The 13,390-nt window shown below is 32.5% G+C and overlaps 1 long non-coding RNA gene across 1 annotated transcript; it reads right to left on the reverse strand.

Moving 5' to 3' along the window:
* Positions 1-2,307: 2,307 nt before the first annotated feature.
* LOC125069328 lies at positions 2,308-4,177 on the reverse strand. Its single transcript, XR_007119832.1, has 3 exons — positions 4,050-4,177; positions 3,559-3,616; positions 2,308-2,634 (listed from the first exon to the last, which is right to left on the reverse strand). It is a non-coding gene; the product is annotated as an uncharacterized LOC125069328 (long non-coding RNA).
* Between the last annotated feature and the right edge of the window lie 9,213 nt (positions 4,178-13,390).

The following is a 13,390-nucleotide window of genomic DNA, read 5'->3' on the forward strand; positions in this document are numbered from 1 at the left end:
GGGCGGTGGTGATCACTTACCATCGGGTGGCTAAAGTCGCCGACCTGTTTCATAATAAAGAGAATGTTTAAGATAATTTGTTAGTCTTCTTTAGTTATTGCGTCATGAGTCAAGTGGACAAGAGTCGGGAGATATAGTATTATGTACCGACCCTAAAACAGTCGTCATTAATACAAATAACGCTAAATTAGCTTCTAACTAAACTCATCAAACAACAAAAACTATAATTTAACAAGCCCTTCCATAATGGACTAACTCAAAACACAACACTGAATTACTCCTAAAATAAATGAACGGAACCAAAGGGAAGCCTTTTTCATTTAGATGTGGGTACAAACATAAAACAAATAATTTTTGTACGTAAACGCTGCGAATACTAATGAATCAATCATTATGATATCTGTAATTCCTTTATGTCGAATTTAACACTAGTTTTTTGGTAAAAAAACTGCTTAGGAAATTATTCCATTGATAAAAATTAATTAATAGGCTTATGACTTTCTCTTGTAAGGAGGTTTTTTTGCACAACACTTACTTTTAACAAATAAGGGAAATTGATGAATATAAAATGACATTAAAAGTAAACACAATTAAGTTGTTGTTTGTTCTTTTAGGAGCTTCAAGGACGTCTGATGTGGTATGGACATGTCGCGTGTCGACTTGAGGACTATGTTCGAAGAAAGTGTTAGATATATTTGTACCTGGAACTAGGCCTCCCAAGGCAATGGACTTACATAGGACGACTCTAAAGACCGTGCAAAGAATAGTAGGATTAGTCAGAAGTCTAACATTGGCAATATTGTGGGATTGGGATTAAAAATTCATCTATACTAATATTCTAAATGTAAAAGTAAGTCTGTCCGTATATTAATTACTCTTTCACAGCCATATCAATGAACTGAATTTGATGAAATGAAATATGAAACTTCAAGGAAGGACATAGGCTACTTTTTATATCTAAAACGTAACGAGCTATTCCTAAAACGCAACCGAAACCTAAACAATATTATTCGACGCATAACGTAAAGATGGCACGGCGTGACCGTATCTGCTAGTATATAATAAAAATAATGATAAATTTTACTGTAAAGCTAATAATTATGAAAGATGTATTACTAAACTTTCATAACAATGCAAATCCTTCAAATGACCTTAAATATTATCATCCTTTGTTACGTCTGTAATGAAGTCACGGATAGTCTTCGCGTTTAGCTGAACTAATTGTCCATGAATGAATCATGACAGACGTTAATGCATCATTAATTTGCAAGTCTAATATAATGAACATAATATCTTAGTATTTAATGTGTTTAGTGTGTAATATTGCTATGTTGCTCTTGACGCTACCACATATCATTCTGTACCCTTTTACCACTATTTGGGGAAGGATTTTTGATAAATTTGTTTCAGTGTTCACTTTACGTTTGAACTAATGTGCAAGGATAAACTTTACTTTATTGTACACCACAAAGATAAAATAAATAAATACGGCACGGATGCAGCCTAAATAAAAGAGGCTTACTTTTATGGTGACTTTGAATTTTTGGTTCTTGATGTTATTTTTGATCAATTAGTCATTAGAGCCAATCTCAGTAGTGAGGTTTAAATTATTTAAATCGTTTTTGAGTAATCGGTAACAAAGAGAACAAGTGCGTCGAACACGTTATGTGTTCTTCCTTCATTTTTGGAAATAATCTTGTACTGTAATTTTGGAAATACGTACGAGTATATTGAAGTATGTTTTATTTAAAACAAAACCAACGCAGATAAAAGCTAAGTGTGTAGGTTTTATCAACTCATCAAATATTTTACCACCATACTTATTATTGTTATTTTTTTTTATAGAAACTGATTAGGCATATGACTTCTCTTCACTGGTAAGTGATACTGAAGTCCAAACGTGAAGACGACCAGTACAGTCAGGGAGAATGAACTGCACTAGTCGCCCTCGCCATGCCATGCAAGATGACTCTTCACGCCTCGTTTGAATGAACTCAGGTTTTAAGAGGGGAGCACGTGTATTATATATATGTATATAGAATATAAGTGACCACTTACCATTATGCTAAAGAAAAGACATATGAAAACATGCAGCAAACATCTTTATAATGGCCATAATATAAATATATTGTCTATCTTAACCTATAAAAAAAGTTATATTACTAACCTACTTGTACGTATTTACTTGGAATTTCATCTTTATCAGTCTATATTAAAAAAAAAAACATAATACAGTATTATCCAGAGCAAAATATTAAATAAAGGTAATTTAATTTGTCGGCGTATTTTTAGTGAAATTGTCTGGAAATTTGGCACGAATATTTGCTATACTAATATAATCTACAGTGTTATTAATTATTATTATTAACATAGACAAGCTGTAACATCTTGATCCAATGAAATATTATGCAAAAATATAAGAAAACATTCAATATCCACGGAAGATTATTAAGTTGAGTGAGTCCAACTTTTCAATAAATGAACTTTCATTTCAGTATATTTATCTTTTTGTACGACACAACGGCAGCGGTTCGCATCCAATGCATCTTTTCGGCATGTAGGGCACGCAGTTCTCTTCACCCCTGCAGACATGGTCTTTGCACACATTCAAATCTCCGAGACACGATCGATAAGCTGAAACAAAACAAAGATCGAGGTTTGAGGAACAACAGCCGTCTTATTTATTGAGTTTTAGGTTATAAAGTTTTTTAGAAAGTAAAAACTTTATTTATATAAGAATAATTAACTAAACTAAAAATAAGAAATAAATATCATGACCGCGTGGTGGTGCTGGTGGTTGTGGTCTGGTAAAAATACCAGAATTTACTCATTGAATCCCAATTCTGATCATCTGGGCAAAAAATTAACCAGCACTAATATCCTTGGTGGCTATAGCACTGGCTCACTCACCCTCAAACCGGAACACAATACTACTAATAACTATTGCGGTTAGAATATCTGACGAGTGGGTGGTACGTACTAAAATGGGCATGTATAAAACTTTATTATTAGTAACTTTATTTTAGTATTACCTTACCACCAAGTGGTAAGGTAATAAGTAAGACGTCCTTTTTGTAATACCTTACTCAAGAAACATTTTGCAAATATGGTATTTTAAATTTAAACCAAATGGTTTCATTAAACATTGAAAAAAAAAAACAATTTTCTTAAGTTAAAAACATAGTGTAGTGTGGGTTACCATATTAATAAGTGTATGTGTGTGTGTAACATACAATTTAAATTCGAAAACTACTCTGCTCCTTTAGGGATCTATTTATGTGGGATTTTTACTCAATTAAACTCTTGCGTCGGCCGTCCTTGATAAACATCTGAGAGTTATTGAGATCGTTCCCACAAGGGCGATACTTTTTATAACAGTTTCATTCAACACTTTTGACTTGATACTTGTTCATATTCTTGGGTCTAATGACAATACTTAAAAATTTTGATTTCGATATTCATCTATAATAATTTCACGGTCAATATTACGAATATATTGATTGATAACTATGTTACCACTATTATTGTTCTAATAAGATATAGTTCTTTATCACTTACTGTCTATGCATTCTCCGTTAAAACAGCATCCGCCACAGCACTGCTCGTGATCGGCACACTAAGTAAAGAGGTATTCATTTAAAACCACGAGCTAAGTAATCTGTGCAGGTTCACAAGTCACTCTAACAGACCTATGGGTTAATGCGTCAAGTCTAAATACTTGATATTCATTCAATTGTATCCTTTATATAATTTTGCTGTATTTTAGGGGAGCTGATATTTCAAATATGGGAAATTTGTGATGAATTTTTGCACCCTTATGCTTATTCGAAACGTAAATAATTTCTTTCAATCCAAATGGGACCATTCATGAGAATGAGGATCTTATAAAATACAGGCTCTAATTCAATTTAAAAAAAAGAATCATTAAAATCAACGAAGATATCGACTCACGTACACACACAAAGACACACAACACATACATACAAAGAGACATTATCTTTATAAGAGCAAACATTTTCTTTTTGAAATTGACTAAAAATATCAATTACCAGGTTCCCACCAACTTTACAGTCCTGGCACTGCGCTATAGTCGCGAGCACAATAAAAACTACGATTAACTGTAAACTAAAACGCATCGCTGGATATTCAGATATGTATAATAGCTTTATAACTCACGTGATAACTGTGCCACTGTAGTATTACCTACTGTTCACTCATTCAACTATCACGAATTACTGTAAAGATGTGCGCACACGTCGAGACAGATTTTACTAATAATGAAAGCTTTAATAAGATCATTATCATGTAAATTGCAATTACTAATATTTGTCACGAAATAAAATAGCAAAAAAAATGCAACATGCATATTTTAATGAATAATAAATTTAAATGAAGTGAATAAAAATTAGCAAAAAATGTAGCAAAAGGTATAAAAATAATAATACTCGAGCTTTTATCTTTGTAGTAATAAAAGTAATAATATATATTTATAACTGAACAAAATTAAAATGTCTTCTAAAACAGCATGGCCTTTCGACTTCAAAATTTAAATAAGAACTCAAATGGATTTCTTATTAAAATAAATATTTTATGTATTTATATAAAACAATTTAAATGGAGTGCCAATAATTACTCACCGGCCTCTTTAAAATATTATGAAGGCTTGGATCTTATCTCACACAGTGGCGGCGCCCCAAAAATTAAATTAGAATTGGGACCTTAATTATCAAAAGTATGTGGTGGTTGTCTATTTAATTCATATTCATTTTTATTATCATGGACGCAATAGTTGTAATATCTAATAAACTAAATATTTTATCGTTAAGTTTAATTTGCGTTTTCTGAACCAATTAATGAAATCAGCCTAGTGATAAGAAATGGTAAAAAACTCGCGTATTAAATATTAAATACAATGCTTTAAGTTTTTAAGTCTAATGAAAACTCATTCAATCTTTCATATAATTTTAAAATATATATTTAAAAAAAACTAACCATACAATTTTGTCTATAGTGTGCGCAGATATAAATACAATTGAAAATGGTTTCGGTTCAAAGACGTCACGCGTCGCATCGCACGCGCATACGACCTCGGTCGAATGGCCGAGTTAGTTCAGGTGCATAGCTGGCCATTTATATATTTATAAGTATTTACTATTAGCTTATTGAAAATCTTTGAAACTAATAGGAGGAATGTTCTTTTCTGCACAGATTCTAATACCATCAAACATTCAAAAGAAATGTATTTTATTCAAGTAAACTTCACAATGAATCGTTTTTTTATCGTCTATATTACACATTATCACCGTTTCGGAAAACAGCCTCCAGCGAGAAGAAACGGCAAGAAACTCGCATAGTTGCTCTTTTCAAATAAACAAATTTACAATGCTGTTATTCAAAATTAGTGTTCAATCAGTCCTGTGATGGAACCCGAGCCTAAATCCAGGCGTTTTTTTTTTAAAAGTATTCATTTAATGAATAAGAAGATTTTTTAATTAATTTTGTCACAAAACATTTTTTAAAATTTTTAAATGGTAAATTGATTATATATCCGTTGTCTTATTATATATGTGTATACCATTACCTGCATTATTAATAGCATTTATAAATAATTCTAAGTGAGTTTTAAGAAATGTATCGTAACGTAATGTATTGATTTAGTTAGCTTATAAGACTACAGATACCGAGACCCGGATTTGAATTCTGGACAAAAAAAAAGGTTAAATTGTCAATCTCAGTAGAAAAGTGAGGAATTGGTAGGGTTTTTTTTCTGTCTCTGGTTGTTATTTTAGGTCTGTTCTTGTTTCGGTTGACTTCGGTCGTATCTGATTATATATTTATTATATTATTGTTCTTTTTTATATTTGTCATATTGTTTTATTTTATAAGAGTAAAAAAGTATAGAGGGCAACTTTGTGCGTACTTGAACACTATAATATCTCTCCTCTCTGACCTTGAGAATGACCAGTATGGCCATTCTCTATATATTCTGGTTTGAATTCCTATTTATCAGTTCTACCGTCATTGGTTTGAAATCCTAATATCTGTCGTCATTTGAAGCTATTTTGCAAATGACACATCACAGTAACAGCCTGTAAATTTCCCATTACTGGGCTAATGCCTGCTCTCCCTTTGAGGAGAATATTTGGAGCAAATGCCACTACGCTGCTTCAATGCGGGTTGGTGGATACACATGTGACAGAATTTCGTTGAAATTAGACACATGCAGATTTCCTCTCGATGTTGTCCTTCACCGCTGAGCACGAGATGAATTATGAACACAAATTAAGCACATGAAAATTCAGTGGTGGAACTCGCAATCATCGGTTAAGATGCACGCGTTCTAACCACTGGGCCATCTCGGTTCTTTGACATGCCGCATCCTTAGTACGCTATATTATAAAAATAAATACATAGTCCTTTGTAACCGAACACATAACGTCCTGTTTTATAAAAATGACAATAGATAAATTGCTCACATGACATTATGTCCAATTTTAAACAAAAGACCTGTTTGTTCTTATGTCCATTGTATAGAATTTATAGTGCTTAGCCAGTGAGCCATAAACTAACGGCTTATAAGGGCACTGATAACGAGCAATGATCGATAGCGTCTAGACTGATGTTGAGCTATTTGAGGACGGAGTCAAAAATAAAATACTTTAATCGATCGAATACGTCGTCGAAAATTTGGTAAACTTGCAAAAATACCTATGTATCTATGGTTAAATTTTAATAAGTGTAATTTAAAAATAAATTTAATAAAAAATAATAGTATAACACATCTTTAAAAATGTTATTTGCGAAGTCTGAGGACCAGGCTTTAAACTTCCACCACACAGCTAGTTTGTGCATGAATGAACCTTTGAATTTCACTAGACAAATAATTTAATATTTGCTATTAAGTTATTAATAATAATCGCTATTAAATTATTAATAATTATATCCTTAAAAATTATTTCGGTATATTGTTTTTAACTATTTACAAATCAACGTATTCTTAAAACTTAATAAAACAAAGTCAATTTTTTATTTCGCCACCAATGGTGGTGGTAGGGCTTGATGCAAGCCCGTACCACTCACTCATCAGATATTCTTTCGTCAAACAGGAGTACTCAGTATTGTTGTATTCCGGTTTGAAGGGTGAGTGAGCCAGTGTAACTACAGGCACAAGGGACGTAATATCTTAGTTCCCAATGTTGGTGGCGCATTGGTAATGTAAGGAATGGTTAATATTTCTTACAACGCCATTGTCTATGGGCGGTGGGGCGCATTTGCTCATCCGCCTACCGATATCATAAAAAAAAGTGCAATTCTGTGAAAATAAATTTCGTATCTCACTCGTGAAATGTTGATGACCGATTTACAATGATACGCCATTTTGATACATGTGTCCTAAAAATGTTCTGACATTTCACTCTCGATTTTCCCGGTGAGTTTCGAATGTCTTCTTACAGAATACCTTTACAGTTAACAGTGATGTAAGAACTCACTTCACACCTTACTAGCGTTATGTTAAAAACGGAAAAATGGCCTTTGCCGTTATATTATTATTATATGAGCCGTGATGGTTCAGTGGGTTCATACGTGAATCTGGATTTATGATGCCAATTTTAAGCCTGGGCAAGCACCACTGAATATTCATGTTCTTAATATGTGTTTATAATTAATCTCATACTCGATGTGAAGGAAAACTTTAACATTCCCCAATAAAGCAATTTTTGCCTTAGTATGACTGCTTAAAAATGAATTTTAATGTTTATTTTTTCAACCACTATTGTCAAATGCCTAAACATATTTGGACGTATGGAGTATACTGAGAATCCTAAGAACATTCCAAAGGTACTGACTATAAATTCATTAATTAATTCATTTACGTTAAAAAAGTGTATATAAAAGTGTATATTTAATACGGTTGTTAAATACTGATCTTTAATAATATCATAAAAAGAACCATTTTTATAAACATTATGATGTAAATATGTTATTAAAATCAGAAATATTATTTAAATAAGGAATGCATTCGAATAAGTCGGACAAATTAGTATTTACTAAAAATACATCAAAGCTCAAGCAAGCTCAGCATCAAAGTACGGTGGTAATTAGAAAAACCTTTCAAAAAAAAAACAGGCAGTATAATATTGTTACCTTAAAATCACCTTTTTTAGATACATAATTTTGAATTTTTGTCAACAATTTTTAAGAAGACCAAATTATAACATAGATATTTTCAAAATTTTCTTTCTTGTGTACAAATTATTAGATACTTTAGAACAATAGCAGTTTTAAATCTTCCTATCTTAATTCGTAGATCTCGTCCAATGCGCGGTGATTTTGCGAATTTACTATTATGACTCAATCTCATTTCCGTGAAATATAAATGATAATGATGATCAGCTTTACTTGGGGGCTGGGTGCGATTTCGCCTGGATTGGTACCACTCGGTATTGTGTGTTCTGGTTTGTAGGGTCAGTGTAATTACAGGCATAAGAATTCTTAGTTGCCAGGTTAATGAAGCATCGCCGATGTATAAAGATGGACTTATCTCCACTTTCATTTCACAAGTAATGATTCGATTTAAAATCCCATCATTATTGTGTCGGTTGAGCAAAGTATTTGCAAGTTCGATTCATTCAATTCATGAGGTACCTAACGTTCAAGTTTTTTTTAATTTCCGGATTTGCTTCATGTGGATTAATACAGTTTTATCACTTTCGCCAAAATTTGCAGCTATCTCTGAAGTGCTTTGTGATGGATCCGCTTCCATAACAGCCCTTAATTCTTCATTTTCCACTTTAGTCTCCGGCCGTCCACGGGGTTGGTTCTGAAGGTCAAAATTTCCAGAACGAAAACGTTCATACCAAATACGTACTGTGCTTTATTTTGCGACACCAGCGCCGTACACATCATTTATCCTTCGAGCTGTTTCTGCAGCACTGGTGCCACGGTAGAACTCGTAGTACTAAATATACCGATATTTCATGTTTTCCTGCGGTAATAAGCGACGCCCAAGAAAGACATAATGAGGAAAAAACAAATGGATGACTGTTTTTAAAACTCAAATGTACCAGCTAAATGAATTTATAAATTTGAATTTGGAATTCTTAACCAAAGAGAAGATTTTACAGATAAAAGTGGCCAGTACGACGAAACGCTAATTTTATATTTAAGGACCTAATACTTTTATAGCAATTAAATTAAGTGATTGCTGACAAGCAATCTACTTAATAACTTTGAACTATTATATTCAGCTTGAGTAATATATTAAATTGTTAAAGCGCCTTTATAATTTCCTTTTTTACAATTATCCTTTGAACGTTTTATGTTTCTGACAGTTACCAATAATAATCCATTAACTATAGATTAGACAAATTTGGGAACATGGTGCACAAACACTTTTTCAATAATACAATAAGACAAATTAAACTAAAGAAATATGATATCTTATATATATCATCAATATACTTAACATGCGTTTTAAGTGTATTGATGATTTCTTTTATTATGTATTGAAAACCAACCATTGGCTCAGCTCAGCCAAGGTATGAAAAGACCACAAAAATCCGAAACTCTCCAGGTATCTCCTTAATGAGCATAAAATGACTTAAATAGCAAATAATAATCCATTATTATACAAACGAGATAAGCAACAATATCAGGAACTTCGTGAAGGCGTAGAATACTTAATGGAACTTCAACGATATTCTAAAGTTGGGATCGGTAACATATCTTATTATGTATGACTTCAGTGTCTTAAGTATATGATAATTCATGTTACGGCTAAAGTTGAAATGTGCTCAATTTATATAATAACCGGATAAATTGGTCTGTGATTTATAAAGCGTTGGCAATTTCCTAAGTAACATCACTGAATGTCGATAAATAAGATCTTCATTAACTCATTTAAGAGCTATCAAAATTCCTAATCTTCGATTTGACTTTACAGTGGGAATCCATTTGAATTTTTTTTTTTTTTTTATGTTTGACCACTGCCAAGTACCTACTTTGTAACGAAATATTTTGTTTTTGATCACTGGCAAGGTTCCTGGCAAAATTTACCCGTCATTTTTTTGAATAAACTTTATACGTCACTGTTTTGCCATTTCCATGCTACTATAATCCTATAGTGGAATTTACGTGTATATTTAAGTTCCATTTAACGGATTATCACAAATCGGTAAAAAGTAACTTACTTTTATTGACTCACTTTCAACTTTTTTGCCAATACACGTCAATAGATAAATAGATTGGTTTGCGATTTGGGCAAATTTGCTGATTATTTATAGTCCAATAATCACTTGTCAGGGTACAGTTTAAGAAAAATAAAAAATCTTTTCTTCACCGCTGTTCAAACGAAAACGTTAAAACGAACGATAATACAGCTATCTGGTTTGGAACTGGCGACCTTCAGTTAAGATCGTTGAATTCCAACGACTGTGTCATTTTCGCTAGCATCATCTTCATATCGGAAGTCAATTCAAACGAGGGATATAATAAGTTCCATGTCCTCTTAAATGTACCAATAATGTGATCTCGCATACTCTTGGAATTGGGTCAAAATACCTTTGAAATGCCGAGAAACTCCACGTGAAATAATACGAAGTGCTTGAGGACGCTTTGAACATTGCATAAAGGAATGAATTAAATGGTACACGTATAGTGTATTGTTTGTTGCGTTAAGCCTTCACTGTTAATACTCGTCTTAAAAAACTTAGTTTATATACGTACTTTTAAGATATTATTCGGTGTATGTTCAATAATGTAGTTATGACCTTTAATATCTGTGACAAAGTTTTTCACATCATGAAAAAAGTATTTAAATGATAAAAGTAGAATCTCATTTGTATATTCTGATATTTACAGAGTGGTAGAGTTTTGTCAAGCCCATGTGAGTGCCACCAACTCATCAAATATTCTACCGCCATAAAGCTATACCTACTTACAACACCAATGTTTATAGGCGGAGGTGACTCTCTATTTACCAGGCAGACGACCTATTTTATATATCAATGCACGTATAATAGGGAAATATACATATTTATATAGATTATATTATGCACCACCATATATGCGACAAATCGCCTTTATTCCTCAAACAAATAGCTTATCCTGATAGAGGTGGAGAACCGCCGTAAGCCGTCCTCAGAAAAAATAGCATTTACAAGTTGCGGAGTAATATGAAAGCGCTTCTTACTCTTGTGTTAGTAACGACTCACTACGCAACCACCAATGGCAAGTATCAATTTCCAGTCCTGTACAGCAAACCTGAAACAATTTTATCCCGAAGACGCCGACGCACCAATACAAGTTTGGTGCAAACCAAAGTTACCCAAAGTTAGTTAGTTAAGTAAGTTAGAGATCAATCATTAAATATCGCCTTTTGTCCTATTTATTTTTCTTTTTTATAATTTCTTATTTCTTTTTAAGGTGATGTATAAGTAGAATATTGTATAGTTTTGCATTAATAAATGAATGTTAATATTAATTTAGCATGAAAAGTTGTTTTTGCAAAGTTTCTTATAAGAAAACAGATACCAATACAGCTAAATACAAACAGCTCCGCTCGATCATATCTCAGATTAGTTTTTAACGAATAGATAAATTAATATAATAACGACCTCCGTGGTCGAGTAGTGTGTACACCGGTTTTCATGGGTACGCCACTCCGAGTTCCCGAGTCGATTTAGAAAAAGTTCCTTAGTTTTCTATGTTGCCTTGGGTTTGGGTGTTTGTGGTACCGTCGTTACTTCTGATTTTCCATAATACAAGTGCTTTAGCTACTTAAATTGGGATCAGAGTAATGTATGGGATGTTCTCCAATATTTATTTATTTATTTAATATCTATTCGTTATATTTTACTTACCCTCGATGAATGGAATCTATTGTGCACATCTATTGGTTCATCTCGACTCAATAATACAGATTTTCTTACAAATAATTCACAAATATATATTTACTTAAATCATATCAAAATATAGTGATTAGAATTCTAGAAATTATTGTCCTTTGAATAGCAAAACCGGATGATAGAGGAAAGATGAAATTGTCCTTATTGTATTAATTTTTCATTCTAAGAAAATATAAAAGAAACCGCCTGGATATTTATATTAATCGAAGTATGTCTTCAGTAGCAAAAAACGCGGCCAAGTGCGAGTCGGACTCACCCATGAAGGGTTCCATAGCAGCAAGGTTTATGTTTAGGAAATTCAAGTTTTTATATTTGAGTTGATTGAATAAAAGATAAATTTCGATTTACGATTTATTACGTATTAAAAAAAAAATACTTACTAGATTTCGTTCAAACCAATTTTCGGTGAAAGTTTCCTTGGTAATGTACATCATATATTTTTTTTAGTTTTATCATCATCTTATTATCGAAGTTACGGGGGGGGGAGCACATTTTACCACTTTGGAAGTGTCTCTCGAGCAAACTATTCAGTTAAGAAAAAAATGATATTAGAAACCTCTATACCATTTTTGAAGACCTATCCATAGATACCCCACTCGTATGGGTTTGATGAAAAACAATTTTTTGAGTTTCAGTTCTAAGTATGGGGAACCCTCAAAATTTATTGTTTTTTTTCTATTTTTGTGTGGAAATCTTAATGCGATTCACAGTATTTCAACAGGCAGACAGACTAGACGAATCTACAAGGGTTCCGTTTTTTCCATTTGGCTACGGAACCCAAAAAAGTCTGAATAAACTCATTTAATGTACTTCAAGTGTCAATTGATATTGTGAGCATCACTGACTCCACAGGGCAACATATTGTTCGTGGAATACAGTATTCGATTTATACATCTTAAAATTACCACTGGTTAGCGTTTAACTTCGACACGGTTTGATCGACACGGTTTGAACTCTGGAACCTTTAAGAGTAGAGGTTTTCGAGGAGAATTTACTTAAAATTATACTTTTGTTATAAAATAGGCAGACGGGCAAATTGGCCTCATGATGAGTGTGTGACGCTGTACGTTGGACGCTGTAAAAAGTTTTACAACGCCGATGCGCCATCTTTTAGGTTTTAGATTAGACATCCACAGCTGAATTTCTACAAATATACATTTTTTTTTTTAATTCGGAAAGTAGACAAAATTGCTGATTTTAAGTAGGCACTGTCGTCAGTAGATGTAACTGGCACTGTAAGATGTATATTCTATTCGATTCACTATCATTGTGCCGTCAATCTAAAATGATACCAGTAAGAGAATTTCATCTGTTGAAGTCGAAGCACTGCAATAATAAAATTATTGGTCTTTGGTGGTTGGATTATTGATACTATTTATGTGATACAATCCCTTTTCAATATAGTTAGTATATTCTACGTTGGTAATAATAATTATCTCAATCCAATTTATATTATTATATTATCAATAATAATGATTGGATGT

This window comes from Vanessa atalanta, chromosome 15 (assembly GCF_905147765.1).
Source record: "Vanessa atalanta chromosome 15, ilVanAtal1.2, whole genome shotgun sequence".
NCBI classification, from domain to species: Eukaryota; Metazoa; Arthropoda; class Insecta; order Lepidoptera; family Nymphalidae; genus Vanessa; species Vanessa atalanta.